The sequence below is a fragment of the Triturus cristatus genome, chromosome 10 (genome assembly GCF_964204655.1).
Source record: "Triturus cristatus chromosome 10, aTriCri1.1, whole genome shotgun sequence".
Taxonomy (NCBI): domain Eukaryota; kingdom Metazoa; phylum Chordata; class Amphibia; order Caudata; family Salamandridae; genus Triturus; species Triturus cristatus.
In genome coordinates, this window is record NC_140593.1 from 781,248,000 (window position 1) to 781,263,646 (window position 15,647).

At 47.2% G+C, this 15,647-nt stretch overlaps 1 long non-coding RNA gene across 1 annotated transcript; it reads left to right on the plus strand.

Moving 5' to 3' along the window:
• Positions 1-1,481: 1,481 nt before the first annotated feature.
• Positions 1,482-2,876, plus strand: LOC146789990 (uncharacterized). Its single transcript, XR_014969887.1, has 4 exons — positions 1,482-1,603; positions 2,084-2,189; positions 2,283-2,374; positions 2,468-2,876. It is a non-coding gene; the product is annotated as an uncharacterized LOC146789990 (long non-coding RNA).
• The last annotated feature ends 12,771 nt before the right edge of the window (positions 2,877-15,647 follow it).

The window sequence follows — 15,647 nt, forward strand, 5'->3', positions numbered from 1 at the left end:
GCATTCCTTCAGAAAAGCGATGAGTATTAAGGACCATGTCGTCCATTCTTTCCTTGAGGATCCAGTGGAACCAACCATCCAGTCACTTTGGAATCTACCACCTGTGATAGGACATTTCAAATGTGGGTCGTGCAAAGCATGCTCAACAACAATCCAATCCAAAAACTTTGTTTACAAACATCACAATGTTACGCTTCATTCCCATACTAACTGTAATTCTACCAACGTTATTTATGGGATCGTATGTCCATGTGGCCAATTATATATTGGCCAAACACAGCAGAAGATCAAAGTGAGAATATTGCAACACCAAAGTAGAATAAGATGCCATGTCACTGGAGCACCACTAGTTGAGCATTATAGCCAGTTGGGACACAGCCCTGACCAAATGCAGTGGATTGTGATAGAAAAAACCAATTTGGGGCCCAGGGGAGGTGACATATCCTCTATCCTTACGATTAGGGAATGTAAATGGATGATCCGCTTTGATACCATCAATATGGGTTTGAATGAACAAGATCCCAGTAATGCACAATTGGCCATTCTCAGCAACTAGGCATTTTTGGTGACTGTTGGTCTTTATCTGTCCCTGACTAGCTTGATGATAATTGTCATCTCACGAGCATTTGTTATGTTGTTCATCGGATGCATTTGATGATAACTAATGTGTATATGCATGTATATAGTTTTCTATGTAGCCAATGCATTCTTTCCCATTCAAGGATTACCATCCAAGTCTGTGTGTTTTTTCTAAGTTCTTTAACTCCATTAACTTGAGCAATGTGGAACTTCCTGCTGAACCTTTGCCACTGTCATCGGCCCATATACATGTCATACATGTTTTCATAATGCTTGATGTTCACTGTTTCCAACTCGATTTGTTCTTGAATAATGTACATCTGCTCCATTTGTGCTTTTTCTATGCCTAGCCATTATGTGCAATATAGACGCGATGCTAGCATTGTATTTATCCAGGTTGCATTAATTTGTCCAGAATCATTTACGTGGTATTTACAACGCTAACTATTGTCATGAAAAGTGTATAACTACCTTTACTATCTATTAATTGAGTCATGAGGAACTTCCTTCTGAACCTTTGCCACTGTCCACGGCCTATATACATGTTAAACATGTTTTCATAATGTTTGATGTTTATTGTCTCCAACTTGATTTTCCCTGAATAATGTACATCTGCTATGCTTGTGCGTTTTCTATGCCTAACTATTATGTGCAATATAGACGCGTTGTCAGCATTGTATTTATCCAGGCTGCATTTAACTAATTACGTGGTATTTACAAGGCTAACCACTGTCAAGAAAAGTGTAGAATTGTCCTGATTATCCCTGAGTTACACGGGCCCAACCTCCCCCTTTCTTTTAGAAATGTATTTTTTTAGAAATGTATTAATGTAATATCCTTTAACTATTCGGAAGAAAACAACCTCTGTTGTCTTTCTTCTAATACATTTTGACTGCAAGCATCTAGCGTCTGCGCCGTGCTGCACGTCATGTGGCCCGGGCCTCTCTATTTTAACGATCACTCAGTGTTGATTTAGTGCTTTGTTCACAAACTCTGAGGACAGCCTTTGCTGCTGCTGCCCACGGTAAGGGATGCTCTCCCCCTGTACGTTGGTTTTTAGCTGTTCGATTTAATTCCGTGTAAGATTAAATGGTCGAGGGTTAAGTCTGTTTAGCATTTTTGGCACTCAGTTTGATTTAAAAGTACACATTTTTCTTTGCTTATGGTGAATTTATACTCTTGCTCGATATTCTCTGTTTGACAATCCGCTTTCTCTTCTGAGTAATGGTTTCCTCATTGAGGCTCGACCTGTATACATGACCCTACTTGCATATTCGTAATATATTACTCCTTAAACAAGGGTATAGATCTCTGGCTGTTGCCTTTCCCACTGCGACCCGTAGCTTATCTGGTGGGTCTCATGTCGAGTGTGCTGGTTAGTCTCAAATCTAATGAACTTTCTTTTGCTGATGATAGCTCTTGGTACCTTGTCCCTTGCGCTGTATTTCCTCTAGGTTTGGGTTTTAAGTGTTTTTACATTGCCGTTCTTTCACTTTATTTTTAGAGGCTTAATTTCGTTGTGATTAATTTCACTTTTCCCACCGATGGTGCGCCACGGCGTGTGACTTTGGAGGTATTAATTTCTCCGGTGCGACTTTGATCATAAATGAGTAAGTCACTCTCTCTCCGGTTTTTTGTGATTTTCAATGAATCCTTTATTTATTTTGTGGATCATTATAATGACACCTCATAATTCTTTGTAGGTGTCACTCACCCCACCCTCAATTGGAGCCTATCTGCCCCTGCGCCATTTGACGCCAAGTCAACATTGACTATATGTCCACCTTTGAATATGGTAAATATAGCGATTACTTCCTTAATGAGTCCCTTTCACTTTCCCTGGTGGGACCCGAAATTCTTTTGTAACACTGACTTAATATCATTGTAGGTGCCATTCCTCCGTGTTACACCATCACCCTTGTCCTGAAGAAGACCCCGTTAGTAAGGAGCCAACTAACCTACCCATGTCTTGGGGTCGAAACGTCGACAATATGACATTGCCAGTACTCTCAACAGTGTAACTTACACTGTGTTCTTCTGTTTTGTACATGGTTTTTGTAAACAATCTATATTCAAACTAATGAACTTCGTCTGGATTTTGTGGCTTAAAAATTGTTTTGCCTTACAATTAAGTTGTGACAGTTTGATATAATTTATATGTCACTTCCCCCTTTTACCTCACCTGAATTCACTACCCCCTTCCTTCCCATGGCACCCCGCACTATTTGACAAATGCCTAATCTATTTATAAAAATGTGTATCTTGCCAACGTGTGATTAAATAACACTTTGACATCATTTTTTTGTATCCTTTGATATCGATTCTGTGTTAACTCTAAAAAGTTTATATATTCTGGGACCATCTTTCCCTTATACTATAATGGAAGGCCAGCCAGGGGTGGCATAATACATGCTGCAGCCCCTGGTAGGTCTAGGGTACAACTATGCCCTGGGTACCTAAGGTACACTGTACAGGGTCCAAAAAGGTGATCCTTACCAATTGGATTATGCACCTAAAGTGCATAGTGTGAATTTAGAGAGAGAACAGCTGGGCTGTGGGTCTGATTAGCAGGCCCACAGCCACATCTAAGTCGAAAACCAGTGAAGCAAAAGCAAAAAGTGGGGGTGAACATAGAAAGCAGACCCTACTCTCCTGCACAACCCCCCCCCCCCCCAAACTTAGGGACATTAAACTAACCTTGACCAGTTGAGTCGTCATGTTCTAAGTGGAAATATCTGGAGAGTCCATCTGCATTGGCATGGTCAGTCCCACGTCTATGTCCCACTGTGAAGTCCATCTCCTGTAGGGAAATGGACCACCTAAGAAGTTTGGGATTTTCACCCTTCATCTGATTTAGCCACAAGAGGGGCTTATGGTCTGTCTGAATCTTGAAGTGAGTGACAAACAGGTATGGCCTCAGCTTCTTCAGGGCCCAAACCACAGCAAAGGCCTCCCTCTCGATAGCTGACCAACGTTTCTCTCTAGGGGTCAGCCTTCTAGTAATAAAAGCAATGGGCTGGTCTTGACCATCTATATTCAGTTGTGAAAGAACAGCTCCCACACCCAACTCAGAAGCATCTGTCTGGTCAATGAACTCTTTGGAGTAGTCTGGACTTTTCAGAATAGGTGCAGTGCACATGGCCTGCTTCAGGTCATCAAATGCTTTCTGACAGCTTACTGTCCACTGAACTTTCTTTGGCATCTTCTTAGAGGTCAAGTCATCAAGTGGTGTCACAATGGACCCATAGTTCTTAACAAACTTTCTGTAGTACCCAGTCAGGCCCAAGAAAGCTCTGACCTGAGTCTGGGTAATTGGAGGAGTCCAGTTCTTTATGGTCTGGATCTTGCTCTCCAGTGGTTGAACCTGACCCCCACCTACTAGGTGGCCCAGGTACACAACCTTACTCTGCCCTATCTGGCACTTAGTGGCCTTGATAGTGAGGCCTGCCTTTTGCAGGGCCTCCAAAACATTCCTCAGGTGGACCAGGTGATCCTCCCAGGTGGAGCTAAAGACAGCAATATCATCAAGATTAGCTGCACAGTAGTCATCCAGACCTGTAAGGACTTGATTCACCAACCTTTGGAAAGTGGCAGGTGCATTCTTCAAACCAAAGGGCATTACCACAAATTGATAATGTCCTCCTGGGGTCGAGAAAGCAGTTTTGGCCTTTGCATTCTCAGCTAGTCTGATTTGCCAGTAGCCTGCTGTCAGGTCAAATGTACTCAAAAACTTGGCAGCTGCCAATCTGTCAATGAGCTCATCTGCCCTAGGTATTGGGTGGGCATCTGTCCTAGTGACAGCATTGAGACCTCTGTAATCCACGTAAAACCTCATCTCTCTCTTACCATCTTGGGTGTGAGGCTTTGGCACAAGAACTACAGGACTAGCCCAAGGGCTCTCTGAAGGTTCAATGACTCCCAGCTCCAACATCTTTTGTACCTCAATCTTTATGCAGTCCCTGACATGGTCAGGTTGCCTGTAGATTTTACTCTTCACAGGCAGACTGTCACCAGTGTCCACCTCATGGGTGCACCAGTTTGTCTGACTTGGGGTCAGAGAGAACATATGTCTGTAGGCCTGCAGAACGTGTCTGCAGTCCTGTTGCTGATGGTCAGTGAGGCTGTCAGAAAAGACCACACCATCAACTGAGCCATCATCAGGGTTCTGAGTCAGCAGGTCTGGGAGAGGGTCACTCTCTTCCTCCTGCCCCTCATCTATAGCCATGAGTAAGCCCATGTCTGCCCTGTCAACATATGCCTTTAACCTGTTGACATGAAGCACCCTGTGGGGGCTTCTGGGAGTCCCAAGGTCCACCAAGTAGGTGACTTCTCCCTTTTGTTCAACAATAGTGTGGGGTCCAGACCATTGGTCCTGGAGTGCTGCTGGGGCCACTGGCTCCAACACCCACACTTTCTGTCCTGGCTGGTACACAGTCAGCACAGCCTTTTGGTCATGCCAAGCTTTATGGAGTTCTTGGCTTGCCTCAAGGTATTTAGAAGCCTTCTTCATATACTCTACCATCCTAGAGCGGAAGCCAAGTACTTAATCCACTATGTCCAGTTTGGGTTGTCTGAGAGGTCTCTCCCATCCTTCCCTTACTAAACACAGGGGTCCCCTTACAGGATGCCCAAACAAAAGCTCAAAAGGGCTGTAGCCAACCCCCTTTTGTGGGACCTCTCTGTAAGCAAACAGAAGGCAGGGTAAAAGGATGTCCCATCTGCGCCTAAGCTTGTCTGGTAAACCTTTTATCATCCCTTTAAGGGTCTTGTTGAATCTCTCCACAAGCCCATTGCACTGTGGGTGATAGGGTGTAGTGAATTTGTAGTTAACACCACACTCCTTCCACATTGCAGTCAAATATCCTGACATGAAGTTGGCACCTCTGTCAGAAATAACCTCCTTTGGAAAGCCCCCTCTGGAGAATACTCCAAGTAGGGCCCTTGCCACAACAGGAGCTGTTGTGGTCCTTAGGGGTATAGCTTCTGGATACCTGGTGGCATGGTCCACTATCACCAGTATGAATCTGTGCCCAGATGCTGTTTGGGGGTCCATTGGTCCTACAATGTCTATACCCACTCTCTCAAAGGGAACCCCCACCACAGGTAGTGGTATGAGGGGGGCCTTTGTGGTGCCACCTGATTTGCCACTGACTTGGCAGGTGACACAGGAGCGACAAAACTCCTTGGTATCTTCTGACATGTGAGGCCAGTGAAAGTGAGGGACAAGTCTGTCCCAGGTCTTATTCTGGTCTAAGTGTCCTGCAAGAGGAATATCATGGGCCAAGGTAAGAAGGAAGCCTCTGAAACTCAATGGCATTACCAACCTACTGGATGCGCCAGGCTTGAGGTCTTAGCCTCTGAGTACAGTAGCCCTTCATCCCAATACACTCTATGGGTACTTTGAGCATTCCCTGCAGCCTCAGCAGCAGCCTGCTGTCTGAGGGGTTCAAGAGAAGGACAGTCTAATTGGGCCTGCCTCAGATCTGCCCTTGAAGGTCCCCCTGTCCCAAGAAACTCAACCTGGTCAGGTTCCAGTTCTTCTAGGACAGTTCCTTCAGGGCTCTCAGAATCATCCTCCTGTGAGGGCTGACTCTCTACCTGAGGCAGGGGGGAAGGCACAGCCTTAACCCTACTGCTCTTTATCTTGGGTTGTGTCTGGTCCATTGTCACAGGATCCAGCACTTGTTCAGTGTTGCACTTTTTGGCCTGTGACCTGGTCACAGCAAGGACATGTGCATCTATCCCCAGCATTTCTGCATGGGTCCTATACTCCACTTCAGCCCACACTGAAGTTTCAAGGTCATTTCCAACAGACATTCTACAGGGAGATATGAACTCACCACAACTTTCTTGAGGCCAGTTACCCCTCCCCAGGAGAAGTTAACAATTGCCACACTATGGGAGGTAGTGGCATTGCTAGCGTTGGTCACTAGGTAGTTCTCACCTAGCATGATCTGTCCAGGGTCCACAAAGGCAGGTGTCACCATTGTGACACTAGCCCCAGTGTCCCTGTAGGCCTGAGCCATTCTATTATTGATAAAAGGAGTCTGTCTGTACTTGCCCAGGTTACTGGGGCCTACAGTAGAGGACAAAGCTATGTCCCCATCACAGATCAGAACAGCCTGAGTAGGTATCCTGACTAGGCCAGGACCCTCCTCAGTTCCCAGGGTTAACCCTACTACACCCTTTTGCTGGGAACCACCACTTACAGCTGGACTAGGGGGTACAGTTGCCTTAGGGGCAATGGTGGTTGGGGCTTGTCCTTTTTGGTGCACTCACTAAACCAATGTGAATTAGACTTACAATAGTTACACCAAGGTTTCTTTTGGCCATCTTTCTTTTTATCCTTTTTGGGACCACCCTCCCCCTGATCCTTTTGGGGGCCTGGTGAAGACTTCTGGTCTTTTGATTTCTGCTCATTACCCTTCTGGTCTGCCTTTTTCTGATCGCCGCCCTGGTTCTGGTTTTTCTGCTTAACTCTAGTCCTGACCCACCTATCTGCCTTCTTTACCAGTTCCTGGGGAGAAGTTAGGTCAGAGTCAATCAAGTGTTGATGCAGCAGCTGGTTTTGACAGTTGTTAAGTATTTGTTCTCTCATGATCAAATTATACAATCCTGTATAGTCCTTAACCTTACTACCCAAAGACCAGCCTTCCAAAGCCTTAGTGGCACAATCTACAAAGTCAGTCCAGTCCTGAGTCTGTGTCTTCTGGGTATCCCTGAACAACAACCTGTATTGTTCAGTGGTTAGGCCAAACCCATCAATCAGAGCACTCTTCAGGAGAGTGTAATTGTCAGCATCCTCATCACTAACTGTGAGGAGCTTGTCTCTACATTTCTCAGAGAAGGAGAGCCACAAGATAGCTGCCCACTGACTTTATGGTACCTGCTGTACTTGCAAGCCCTCTCCAAAGCAGTTATCCATTTGTGGATGTCATCCCCACACTTGTAGGGAGGGACAATCTTACTCACGTTTCTATTATCATAGGCCCTGTCTCTATCCTTAGGGATATTGCTGCCACCAGTGGGTCCTAGCCCACTTAACTTTTGCTCTCTGGCCAGAGCAAGTCTCTCTTTGGCAAGGGCAAGTTCTTCCCTTTCAATCCTCAGATTGACTTCCCTCATTCTGGCCTGATGCTCTTTTCTCTGTGGAGAAGTCATTCCCCTGTGAGAAGAGGCATTGGAGCTATTAGAGACATGGGAGTGGATAGATTCCCTTGAAGGGGATCTTCCTCTCCTGCTTCTCTGGTTAAGTCCACTTGAGGGTCTGTATGGGGAACCCCAGTCAGACTCCCATGTAGGCTTAAGTTAGCCTGGCTAAGTCTCCTAACTTGGACCTGGCTGTCTACCTCATCTTCTGAAGTCCCTGCTGACTCTTCTTGATCAGTATTGTGAGGGGAATCTTCTGCAGAGGGCAGACCCTCATTGGTACCTAAGGCACCATCCTGGGAGGCTCTCTGAGCATCATACTCTTCTAAGATCTCCACTAGATAAATGAGGGTAGGGTTTGAATCCTGTTTTAACTTTCTGGAGGTACACAATTGTCTCATCTCCTGAAAAGTTAGGGTATCATATCTAGAGGGTATCTTTCTAGGATATCCCCCTCCTGAGAGAGAATCAACTTGATCTCCTCTCAGAGACATGATCTAGTGAGGGTGTGGTGTGTGCACCTACCTACACTAGTTGTATCTACTAAAACCTCTCTAGTAGTTGTAGTCAGGGTGTGCTAGGCCCTTCAACGCACAACAACTAAGTTCAGTAGAACTTAAGTATTTATAAGCTATGTTATATGTACCTTACAAATATCTTTGTGATCTTTCAATTTGATATCTCAAGATTGCAATGGTATTACAACAGCAAGCTCAGATCCCAACCGCTGCTCACCAATGTGAGAAGTTGGCCTGATATATGATGTCACTAGTTCTAGTGTACACCTTGTATCATTCCAAACAACCCTTATGGTGATTGGTTGTAAAATCAACCTTATAGACCAGCTATCCTAGTGGTAAACTCTGTATGGCATGTGAAGCCAGCTGATATACCATTTGCAATCCCTTGAATACCAAATGAAAGGACACCACAACAGATATTTTATAAAAATAGAATGTATTTATTCTAGTCAAAATACCCTCAGCACTCTTTATGAGATTCGAGGTAAGTACAACACAGTCTTTTTAAGCATACATAAGTCACACAGGTAAGTAATACAGTTAGGCCCTAGGGGCCACGCAAACCATATACTAAGTAAGTGGTATAAGAACCACTGTCACGAATACAGGTTAGGCCTAGGCCTAGGGAATCGCTGGGGCTACACTATCCTATCAGATGCTAGGCAGTGGGATGCCCACGGGATTCAGGTGCAGAGTGGAAACACTCACACGTAATGCGTTAAAGTCGATAGAAATAGTAGTATTTAGAAATTAAGAGTTTTAGGACACTTCGGAAGGAACTATGAGTTAGAGACTTGGAAACTAGACACTTGGATAGTCAATACCCTTGTGAGCACCGGAGTACTCAAGTTACCTAGCCCACGGGCTGCGGGTGCATAGGTGTGAACTTGCGTCGGGTTTCGTCGTCGACTCCTATGGATGCCTGAAGAAAGTTGCTGACAGGCAGTCAGTGAAGAGTGTCCGGTGGATTCCAAGGATGGAATCAGGAAGGAGGATACCTGCAAGCAGAGGGGACAGAGTCTAGGTCACCAGCCAGGAGCCGGGAAGGAACCAAGAAGGAACCAGGCGATGTCGTGAAGATGCAGGTGAAGAGGTGAAGCTTGTCGCAGCAGCCACGGGTACCAGGAGGTGTCGAGGACAACCAGAACCAGGAGTCGAGCTGTTTCACGAGGGCTCTTGCTGTCGGCGGCGTCGATGTCGAGTTGGGACACAACAAGCCTTGGCAAGCGCAACCCACGCAGAATGAGGATTTGCTTCTGTTGCAGACCAGGAAAGTCTGAGGTGCTTCTTTTTTGCAGGGAAGCAAGGGCGGGTCTGGAGGAGCCAAACCAGCGGTGGAAAGTTCAAGGTTCGTTGTCACAAAGGCTACTAGCCAATGGGCAAGCAACCGGACAGACGCGTCAAGCAGGAAAATGCAGAAGGGCCCCACGCAGAACTCGTGGAGTGTGGAGGGCTGATCTTCGGTGCAAATGGTGCTCAGGGTTGGGGCTTCTCAATCCCCAGAGCACAACTCCGAGGATGCCTCAGAAGCTGCGCTGGAAGCAAGTCGCCAATTTTCCCAGGTAGCCGGTCCCACATCTCTCGTCGCCTCCACGGATCTCAGCTTTGCTGTGGATGTGGATCAGGGTCAGAGCAGTCTGAAAGTCAAGGCGCTGGTTGGGCTCTGCAGTCGGTTCCTCGTAGAACGTTGAGCAAAGCAAACAGCAGGTCGCTTGATGGTGCCTGTTTGCACAGGGTGGTCACTCCTTGGCCACAAGGGAGATTCTTCAGTCTTCTCCCTTGGATAGGATCACCTTATTGGCCCCTGTACAGTGTACCTTAGGTACCCAGGGCATAGGTGTACCCTAGGCCTACCAGGGGCTGCAGCATGTATTATGCCACCCCTGGCCTGGCCTTCCATTATGACACAACTGGCTGATCACTCAGCTGGCGCAAGGTCGTGTAATCACCCCTTGCTTAGGTGTAGTATTCCGATACCTATCTTATATATAGACACATGTGTACCTATCAGCCACTCATATGGCAGGCCTTAACAATCCTGGAGGCAGAGTGCTTGGTAACATGTGAGATGGTGCTCTAACATGAGCTGAGCCTGTCTGCAGCTTTCGGAACCATGTCCTTATAGCTGTTCTATGATATAGCCTACCATATACTCTTAAAGTACCTTATAATCCTAAACGGTTATGGTAACTATGGTTTGACTTTATCAAAACATGTTGTGTAAGGTGTCTAACACTTTGGAATAATACCCCCATCCCATTTCTGGGATTGAGGATATTATCCCTCCCTTCTAGAGGGAGAAGACATGATGTAACCTACTTACCCGGTTAAAGTTAACCAGAGCCCCAGCATCACAAAATGGATGCTGCTGCCACGACACAAGTCTGACCTCCTGCTGCTGGGAGTGATCCCGGCAAGGGAGGCTTGGACAATAGGTTTCCTGCCTTGGGAGGTGCGAGCACCACCCCAGACAGGCCTTAGTGTATTGGGGCAGGGAGGGATGAATGAAACGAGACACTGCCTGGGGCACACAAGGTGTCCCATGCATAGTCCAGTTCAGACCGGTGCTGGGGCACACCAGCCCCAGTCCTGGCGCGAAACTGGACAAAGGGAAGGGGGTGTAACCACCCCCCTCCCAGGTCCCACCCATAAGGCGTGACCTAGCAGGCAACCCAGCCCCCCAGATTAGTATAAGAGTGGTAGCTGGGCCCCAGGAGATTAGATTATCCTGAACCTGCAACTTGAACAGAAACTCTGGGCCTTCGACATTTGACGAAAGAAGAAGACTGAAGAATCTCCCTTGTGGCCAAGGAGTGGCTACCCTGTGCAAACAGGCACCATCAAGAGACTACCCTTTGCTTTGCTGAAGTTCTACAAGGGACCGACTGCAGAGCCCGACCAGAGCCTTGACTTCCAGACTTCTCCGACCCTGATCCACATCCACAGCCGAGCTGAGATCCGTGGAGGCGACGAGAGACGTGGGACCGGCTACCTGGGAAAAGTGGCGAGTATCTTCCAGCGCAGCTTCTGAGGTACCCTCGAAGTTGTGCACCGGGGATTGAGAAGCCCCAACCCCAAGCACCATCTGCACCGAAGATCAGCCCCCCACACTCCACGAGTCCTGCGTGGGGCCCTTCTGCAATTTCCTGCTTGCCGCGTCTGTCCGGTTGCTTGCCCGTTGGCTAGCGGCCTCTGTGACGACACACCTTGAAATCTTCACTGCTGGTTTGGCTCCTCCAGACTGGCTCCCGCTTCTTTGCAAAAGAGAAGCACCCCAGACCTTCCTGGTCTGCACCAGAAGCAAGTCCTCCGTTCTTCGTGGATTCCGCTTGCCAAGGCTTGGTGAGTCCTAGTTCGACTTCGACGCCGCCGACAGCAAGAGCCTTTGTGGGACAGCTCGCCTCCTGGTCCTGGTCATCCTCGACGCCTCCTGGTACCCGTGGCTGCAGCGACAAGCTTCACCCTTCACCTGCAATCTTCACGACATCGCCTGGTTCCTTCCTGGTTCCACGTGGTCACTGGCTAGTGACCTTGACTCTGTCCCTTCTGCTTGCAGGTACCCTTCCTTCTTGATCCCGGCCTTGGGATCCACCGGACACTCTGCACTGACTGCCTGTCAGCAACTTCCTTTCAGGCATCCATAGAGGTCCACGACGAAACCCGACGCAAGTTCACACCTATGCACCCGCAGCCTGTGGGCTAGGTAACTTGGGTACTTCGGTGCTCACAAGGGTAGTGACTATCCTAGGGTCTAGTTTCCGAGTCTCGACTTTCTAGTTGCTTCAGAAGTGTCCTAAAACTGCTTATTTCAAAACTGTACTATTTCTATCGATTATACGCATTACGCGTGAGTGTTTCCACTCTGCACCTGAATCCCGTGGGCCTCCCACTTCCTAACTGTTGGTAGTGTAGTGTAGCCCCAGCGATTCCCTAGGCCTAGGCCTATTCTATTTCTGTGACAGTGGTCCTTATACCACTTCTTTAGTATATGGTTTGCGTGTCCCCTAGGGCCTAACTGTATTACTTACCTGTGTGACTTAATGTATGCTTAAATAAGACTGTGTTGTACTTACCTCAAATCTTATAAAGAGTGCTGAGGGTTTGACTAGAATAAATACACTTTATTTTATATATATATCTGTTGTGGTGTCCTTTCATTTGGTATTCAAGGGATTATATATGGTATCACAGCTGGCTTCACATGCCATTCAGAGTTTAGCCTAAGACTGCTCTTGTCCATGCTACCACTAGGATAGCTGGTCTATAAGGTTGACTTTACAACCAATCACCATAAGGGTTGTTTGGACTGATATAAGGTGTACACTAGAACTAGTGACAACATACATCAGGCCAACTTCTCACATTGGTGAGCAGCGGTTGGGATCTGAGCTTGCTGTTGTAATACCATTGTAATCTTGAGATACTAAATTGAAAGATCACACAGATATTGTTTAGGTACATATAACATAGATTATAATACTTAAATCCTACTGGATTTAGTTGTTGTAGGTTGAAGGGATTAACACACCCTGACTACAACTACTAGAGAGGTTTAGTAGAAACAACTAGTGTAGGTAGGTGCACACACCACACCCTCACTAGATCATGTCTCTGGGAGGAGATCAAGGAGATGCTCTCTCAGGAGGGGCAGGTCTGAAAAAGACCCCCTCTAGATATGATACCCTAACTTTTCAGGAGATGAGACAATTGTGTACCTCCAGAAAGGGAAAACAGGGTGCAAACCCTACCCTCCTTCAGCTAGTGCAGATCCTAGAGGAATATGATGCTCTTAGGGCCTCACAGGCTAGTACCCTAGGTACAAGGGAGGGTCTACCCACCACAGATGAGTCAGAAGGGATTTCAGATGAAGAGGTAGACAGCCAGGGCCAGGTAGGAAGACTTAGCCAGGCTAACCTAAGCTTACATGGGAGTTTGCATGGGGTCCCCCCATACAGACGCCCAAGTGGGCTTAACCAGAGAAGCAGGAGAGACAGATCCCCTTCAAGGGAATCCATCCACTCCCATGTCTCTAGCATCTCTAATGCCTCTTCTCACAGGGGAATGACTTCCCCCCAGAGAAAAGAGCATGAAGCCAGAATGAGGGAAGCTAATCTGAGGATTGAGAGGGAAGAACTTGCCCTTCCCAAGCAGAAGCTTGCTCTGGCTAGAGATCAAGAGTTAAGTGGGTTAGAACCCACTGGTGGCAGCAATATCCCTAAGGATAGAGACAGGCACTATGATAATAGAAACCTGAGCAAGATTGTCCCTCCCTACAAGTGTGGGGATGACATCCACAAATGGATAACTGCTTTGGAGAGAGCTTGCAAAGTACAGCAGGTACCCCAAAGTCAGTGGGCAGCTATCTTGTGGCTCTCCTTCTCTGAGAAAGGTAGAGACAAGCTCCTCACAGTTAGTGATGAGGATGCTGACAATTACACTGTCCTGAAGAGTGCTCTAATTGATGGGTTTGGCCTAACCACTGAACAATACAGGTTGTTGTTCAGGGATACCCAGAAGACACAGACTCAGGACTGGACTGACTTTATAGATTGTGCCACTAAGGCTCTGGAAGGCTGGCTAGTGGGAAGTAAGGTTAAGGACTATACAGGATTGTATAATTTGATCATGAGAGAGCAAATCCTTAACAACTGTCAAAACCAGCTACTGCATCAACACCTGATTGATTCTGATCTGACTTCTCCCCAAGAATTGGGAAAGAAGGCAGATAGATGGGCGGTGACGAGAAAAAGGCAGACCAGAAGGGTAATGATCAGAAACAAAAAGACCAGAAGTCTTCACCAGGCCCCCAAAAGGCTCAGGGGGAGGGTGGTCCCAAAAAGGATAAAAAGAAAGATGGCCAAAAGAAACCATGGTGCAACTATTGTAAGTCCAACTCACATTGGTTTAGTAGTAAGTGCACCAAAAAGGATAAGCCCCCAGCCACCATTGCCCCTAAGGCAACTGTACCCCCTAGTTCAGCTGTAAGTGGTGGTTCCCAGCAAAAGGGTGTAGTAGGGTTAACCCTGGGATTCTGGCCTAGTCAGAATACCTACTCAGGCTTTTCTGATCTGTGATGGGGACTTAGCTTTGTCCTCTACTGTAGGCCCCAGTAACCTGGGCAAGTACAGACAGACTCCTTTTATTAACCAAAGAATGGCTCAGGCCTACAGGGACACTGGGGCTAGTGTCACAATGGTGACACCTGCCTTTGTGGACCCTGGACAGATCATACTAGGTGAGAATTACCTAGTGACCAACGCTAGCAATGCCACTACCTCCCATAGTGTGGCTATTGTTAACTTCTCCTGGGGAGGGGTAACTGGCCTCAAGAAAGTTGTTGTTAGTTCAGACCTTCCTGTAGAGTGTTTACTGGGCAATGATCTTGAAACTTCAGTTTGGTCTGAAGTGGAGTATAGGACCCATGCAGAAATGCTGGGGATAGATGCACATGTCCTTGCTGTGACCAGGTCACAGGCCAAAAAGTGCACCACTGAACAAGTGCTGGATCCTGAAACTATGGACCAGTCACAACCCAAGAGAAAGAGCAGTAGGGTTAAGGCTGTGCCTTCCCCCCTGCCTCAGGTGGTGGATCAGCCCTCCAAGGAGGATGATTCTGAGAGCCCTGAAGGAACTGTCCTAGAAGAACTTGAACCTGATCAGGTTGAGTTTCTTGGGACAGGGGGACCTTGAAGTACTGGGTTATTTAGGAACCCAGCGGTGCCAGGGGTAGCACCCTATGACTTCGAGTTCTTCCTGTCTTGGACCACAGAAACACAGAGTCTTGCGGTGGCGTCAAAGATCGTTTTATTATTGACTGCAGCCAGTAACAGCAATCCTAGAAGTACACATGGGTATGTTCTCAGGAGACTGCTCAACTTTACAAAACCAGTCTTCTCCTTATATACAAAATATCATGCTTCAGGCACACATTCCTCGTTTTACGATATGGTCATTCATATGTATTCATTACAAACGAAAAGGCAGAGTCATGATGACCATCCCACATTTCAGTTCAGCCAGCCCACAATTATTTACCCAGCAAGGCTCGGATCCCTCATCAGATACCAGCAGACCCCAATAAACACGGGCACCTCCTGTTCGTAAAACAAGCCATAAAGCAGGAAGAGTCAGATGTGAAAGAGATTAGCCGGAGGCTTGTGTGGGATGAAAAGGCTTTATGGTGTGTCAAACCCTGATGCTAATCACAGGTGGCCGTTGGACGGGGAGCTCGTGGGACCGGACTGACCTGGGGCGGTGGAGCCAAATCGCATAGGTCACAGAAAAGTCAATAGAAGGTACATGTGTTCTGAAGGCCTGTGCTTGTCCTTAATGTGCAGCCTATGTGAGGGCAACCATAAGATGGCTACCGCTCTAAAATGGAACCCACGAAGTCAATGT